The sequence below is a fragment of the Rattus norvegicus genome, chromosome 20, assembly GCF_036323735.1.
Source record: "Rattus norvegicus strain BN/NHsdMcwi chromosome 20, GRCr8, whole genome shotgun sequence".
Classification (NCBI taxonomy): domain Eukaryota; kingdom Metazoa; phylum Chordata; class Mammalia; order Rodentia; family Muridae; genus Rattus; species Rattus norvegicus.
In genome coordinates this window covers 22,000,639-22,007,064 of record NC_086038.1, presented here as the reverse complement: position 1 = coordinate 22,007,064, position 6,426 = coordinate 22,000,639, and positions in this window count along the sequence as shown.

Sequence of the window (6,426 nt, the reverse complement as noted above, 5' to 3'; positions counted from 1 at the left end):
GAGACCAGTAGAAATAAATGTAGCTCCAGAGGGCCAGCTTGGGTGAGGGCGGGTCTCAACTGTACTCCAAGATGTCCTCAAACTCTCCATACAACCCAGGCTGTCCTTGAACTCAGGATCCTCTAGCCTCAGTTTCCCCAGTTTGGGTGGATATGGCATTCCTGCAACACTACACTGTATCATTACTTCATTGTATCAGGAACACTTCTTCATTGTACCAGGAACCTCCCTGAGTCAGAAAAGCTCTGTTTTCAGATATGAATCTGTAGGAAGTACTTGTCCCTGTGCCCCACCCCAACTCTGTCCTCATCCCAGCACTCTTCACAGCAACAGTTTCTCAAGTGGCAAGGGACCATCTAGCCATCTCCACTACTGAAACCAGACCATTCCTTGCACCTGTTCCATGTGTGGCTCATACTACCAGAGCCACACCTAAGTGTCAAGGTCAAAGAAAGAGCACTTAGAGTGAGATCGGATGGTCCTAGAGGCGATCAAGGAGACTCTGCCTTCATGAAACATGGCCCCACCACGTGTCTCTCATTTTACAGTTTTCCCATTTAAAAAAAAAAAAAAAAAGGAAAACTACAGGCACAGCTAAGGAACACCTGGCATCATGAATAAATTGCAAATGTCTCCATTTCCTAAAGAAAGGAAACTTCCATTTAGATGGCGCACTTATGTGTGGTGGCTGCCTCTCTAAAGACCAGCGGTTCCCATCACAAACTGTGCAAGAGCCCAAGGAAAGAGAGGGAATCGGTTTCTCAACCCGTCGACAGTCTCCGGCAAGTCTGCAGTGTTTACTATTTAAAATTAAACATCTGTTGAAAAGTTCTGTTATTTTATGATTTCTTTTTTATAACAGCTCCGAAGTCACATTTAATTTTGCTCTCCCCCGGCCACCCCCGGGCAGCATCACAAGTCACGTGATGGCCTTGACGGTTGCAGGAGCCTTGGGTTCCCAAAGGAAGAGGATAAAACGGAATGTCCCGCTTGGACTGTTCGTGGTCACTTCTACCCCCTCCTTTGTAAAACTCCTCCCAGGAGGCAAAACAAACTAGTTTTAACATTTCCTTTTCTTTCCAAATGTCTGCAGCAGTTGCACATGACTGTGGCTTTATAGTGCCTCCGAACATTAAAAACAATCCCACTTAAAATGTTCAAATCAAATCCACAAGCCGCCTAATGAGCTGTGAAAGTAAATGTAAATGCTTTACTAAGTGAGCGCCCATAAGAGAATTCTGCACCCTACGTAATTACGTGCAGATGCTGACTCTCCCGGAGTTCAGTTTGGGACATTTCTCAGCCACCGGGGTGTCTCCTGTTTAGCCTTTAATGTCAGCTCCCATGGTAAGAGACAGGCGCTTCTCTCCCCAGCCAGAGTACAGCTCGCAGTCTGGTGTGAACCAGTCACACTTCCGGTTCCCCAGAGGGCTCTTTCACCTGTCTCCATATAGAATGCTCTCACAGGGGAAGAGAAGGCAGTCTGCCTGGGCAGAAGCTCACTTTGGAGCACGGTTTCCCAGATGTGGACAGAACGGAAGGAGCACAGCTGTCGGGGTGGTGGGGTCCACGGTATCGTGCTCCATTCCCACAGGTCCTTGCTAGCATCCCTCAGTGTGCCAAGAGGCACAAATCTGCCCTCTCTGTTTAAACTTCCATAAACACTCGTGCTTCTACATCCCAATATGTCCTCCATCCTAGGCACATCTGTCCCTGTCTGCTCTCTTAACTCTAATAAAGTAGACAATGTTTATCCTAGTCCACACAATTTCCACTCCTTCCGTCAGTCTGCAGGAAACACCGAGGGCAAGATGGAAGGGTGTCTACTGATCCCGGACGTCAGATGAATCTTTACCAGCTACTAAAAATAGCCAGTTTAGACCCTTTGTGGACCGGACCAGAAAGGAAATGTCTGTCATCTTCCTCTTCTCCTGAGCTTAATTAACTCAGGGCTACAAGTGCAGAAGACATCTTTTTTAGCTACTAAGTATGTTCCTTCCACTGAGCATCCCAGGCCCTGTCGATTGACTGTCATTTTTCCTCACCAATCTCTTAAAAGTTCAAGTTTCGAATGTCCATTGTACCAAACCACCCATGTATGCCTGTTCTGCTCAACTCAAATAAGAAAGCTTCACATCCCAAGCTAGTAATTATTTCTCTCAGGACATGTATGGATGCATATTTATACACAGAGACAAACACAACACATACATATATACAAACACATACCCACAACATACATATAAATGCAGACATACAAATACACATCTACAACATACATATGATGTACACAAAAACTCATACATACAGCATGTATGCATAATACACACATACACACACTACATATAACACACAAGCATAACACATAAAGACATACAAACAACATGCATACAAAATACACATACACAGATGTGTATACAACACACATATAAAATACATATGCACATAGTTATACATACAAAACATTTGAAATATACATGTGCATGGAAAGTTATACATGCAACACACATATAAAGCACACATGCACATAGAGAGTTGTATATACAACACACATATGAAGCACACTTGCACATAGAGTTATACATACAACACACATACATAACATGCACATGCACACAGACAAAATACATACCAAATACACATGCAAAATACATAGAATGACACAGACAAACACTGCATATGCTCAACACAGAAAGACATATATACAATATACAAACATAACACACACGCAGAGATTCAGCATATTTACTACATACAGACATACACACAATGCACATTTAAACAGATGCATACAAATAACAAACATGCATGTCACACACATAACACATACATTCATGTAACATGCATGTACTACCAACATATATACCACGTACGTGCATACAATGTGTACACATAAAACACACATTCACAGAGAAGAAGAGAGAGACCTATGTGAGTAAAAGTCCTGGCTTGTGACCTCCTCCCACCAGAATCACCATGATGATCATCTTGGGAAGTTCCCACAATGCCTCACTATTAACTCATTATCCCAGGGAATTGAGATATTGCTGTGCTTCCTCCCTAGAGAAAGAAAAAGATTATCAGTGAACCTCTTAACTCTCTGAGAAGCAAGCTCACTCTAGAGACTCAAAAATTCCAGTTCAATGTCTTAAAATAACTCTATCTTTAGAAATTGCTCTGATTGCTGACATAGGGTGACTTATGCCCATTCGAAACCCCCAGAACTTCCTTCTACACCCTTAGATTTGCATCATGCAACAGGCTTCAGAGCTCCCTTCCTCAAAGCCAGCACAAATCCCTTAGCCCGGTGACTGGCCTATGATCTACAGAGTTGCCTTCCTCTAACTCCATCCTCCATTGCATAAAACCTGCTTCTGCATCTACGCCTTAGTTTACACCCTCACAGCAGCAGAACGCCATCCCATACCTAGTCTACCTTTGCTAGCTCAACAATTCAATCTTACTTCTTTCTGAAACTTCCCCAAACTTGCCAATCCATGTTGTCCATCCTACTAATGAACACAGTGCATGAAAGAAACCAGAGTAGACCAAGAGCAAGACAGCATCTGGGCTGAAGGCCATAGTCTCCCCTCCTGCCCCTACAGAACCACAGAAACCCAATCATTGGTCTTTCTACCCTAAGCGTCCAGTTACTTGTCCTGAGTAGCATTGGCATATTTATCAAATAAAAAAATCTAGGACCCACAGGCAATATTTAAGGCACACTTGTGCTAGAAAGAAAAGTATTCATAGTTTATCTGAATGTCAAACTTAGCAGGGCTTCTACACTTTATCGGGCAGTATCTGGAAATCATACACAAAGTTCCATGTTCTTTAATCACAAATCGATTTGAGCGACATGAAAGTTGGGGGTGTGGTGTTTGCCCATGCTCAGAAGTTTCTGGAAGAGTACAGTGTGAGTCATCTGCTCTCGAGATAAGTAGACACCACCTCCCTCAAGTTTAAGCTGGCTCAGAAAGGAAAAGCTCACTGAAAAAATACATTCTCTCCTCTTTCTCAAATTAAAGAAAAAAATTAAAGGCTTTAAAACTAAGCCACACACACACACACACACACACACACACACACACACCTTCCGAGCCCCACCTGCAGCTTTGCCTTCCATTGATGTCTCATAAAATGAGCACAGAAAGAAGCCAGTAGCCAATCCACATAGATCCCTAACCGGTTACCCTTCCCCCTGGTCATATATACCAGGAGAGCAAAGACAGTTTCCTTATTACTTGGACTGTTTGTTTAAGAGACTCTATATATCTGGGCACTGTAAAATTCCTCCCAACCCCACACCCACGTTTCCCTCCACTTAGTCAAATGGAGTGCAGTTTCTGTTCTCCACAACTGTCCATATACGTGCAAGGGTGCTCTCCCGTTATTCTCCTGGGTATAGATCCCTCTTATCTGCTGAAACTGGGTGTTACATAAGGTTGTTGACTACATTAAATTGAAAGAGAAAAATCAATACTCTGTCAGAGAGCTGTGGGTGGTAGATAGCAAATAGAAGCCAGGTCCAGAAGAGACCCACAGTAGGAATGGACAGAGAGAGAGAGACAGAGAGAGAGAGAGAGAGAGAGAGAGAGAGAGAGAGAGAGAGACAGAGACAGAGACAGAGACAGAGACAGAGACAGAGAGACAGGGAGACAGAGACAGTGACAGACAGAGACAGAGAAAGAGAGACAGAGGGATAGAGGGCAGAGAGAGTTAGCCTGGGCTCTCCCATGACCCCAGTACCTCCGTTTCCTCCTCTGAAAACTGAGAAAGCCCAGTCTGAGCATCTACAACGCCCCTGCAGCTTTAGGGCTTCATAATTTCAAGTAAGATTTACATGGAAGCCAAGTGAGGATGTAAACTCAAACTAGAGGAAGCAAGATAAATGCCCCACTTACAGCAAATGGCTCTGCTGTGTGCTAAACACAGCTTCCTCACAAATATAACGGAAAAGTACCACAGACTCTCCAGAATGGTTTATTTACCCCAGCCACAGCAATGAGCCAAGGAACAAAGACTAATTGCATTACTTTCTCTCGTGTTTGGATCCATACTAAGGTGTGACAATTAAAAATGAACGAACATAAGAGGCATGGGACAGGACTGGAAGGGGAGAAAAGAGAGCTCCCTGGTGCTAAGTGCATTGTCCTGGAATTTTCCATTTCACAGTGTGTCAGCTGGCATCCTAGATGAGCGTTCTCCTAACACTTTTCCCTAAATCCCTCTGTCCTGCATCCTAACATGAACCGTCCACAGAAAAGCAATTCACACCCACACAGTAGCTTGGAATGCACTCATCAGGTGGCTGGAGAGATGGCCCAGTACTTGTAATTCAATCAGGAGGACCAGATTTCAGGATCCTAATACCCACATCACACGAATATCTGTCTTCCCAGTTCCAGTGGACCCCACCCCTCCCTCTTTTGGCCTTCACAGACACCTGCAAACACACATGTATGCACACTCACACAGACATGGGCATGCATATGCACAAGTAAAATTAAAGGGTGCTTTAAAATGCTTTTCAAAAAGCTCTCATCAAAATCACCTCTATCCATAGAAAGGAACAGATCTTAAGTTAAAAAGAGGACATTATCCTGCGTTCAAGATGTCACAATAGGAGTTGGAGAGATGACCCAGCAGTTAAACTAACTTTACAGCTCTGACAGGGGACTCAGGCTCCGTTCCCAGCCCCACATGGTGGCTCATAGTCACCTGTAAGTCCAGTTACACGGAATTCAGTGCACTCTTTCTGGATTCCATGGGCATCAGTACACACATGGTGCACATAAACCCATGCAGACACTTTTACACGTGCATACACACACACACACACACAACACACACACATCATTTTTACATTTCTAAAAATATCTTTAAAAGGCAAAAGCAAATATTCATGCTTGAGGTGGTGGGGAACACATGTAGGTAAAATAAAATGGATAAGTGGTGGGTCCTATTTAGTCAACTCAAGACTCACAGGTATTTGAGGACAAACTTTTCTCATCCGGCCCCCCCTGCCATTTCTCCAGGAGAATCCCCATCTGTGGAGTAGTGCTTTGTGGTCTCTCGCAAATATTAGAGTTTTCCAATAAGCATTTTATGAAGTGAGAATCAATGGGGTCCCACAGCTCTCCAGAGGAGCTGTATGTCATCTTCAGCTAACCATCCACTGCTGTTGTTTTCCCCACAGAGCATTTGGTAAAATACATTCAATTCTCTTGCAACTATAATAACCTCATTACATGGCAGACAGGGACCTGTGGGACCCATACCACCCGTCCCCTTACCCCCAGGCAAGTCCACATGAGCTACAGCAAAAACAGTGGAACAGAACACCAGCCTAAAAGATCCCACAGTCAAGAGACACAAAGGCCCAGAAATACCCTTATGAAAGTACTCCGTAGAAGATGGGGTCAT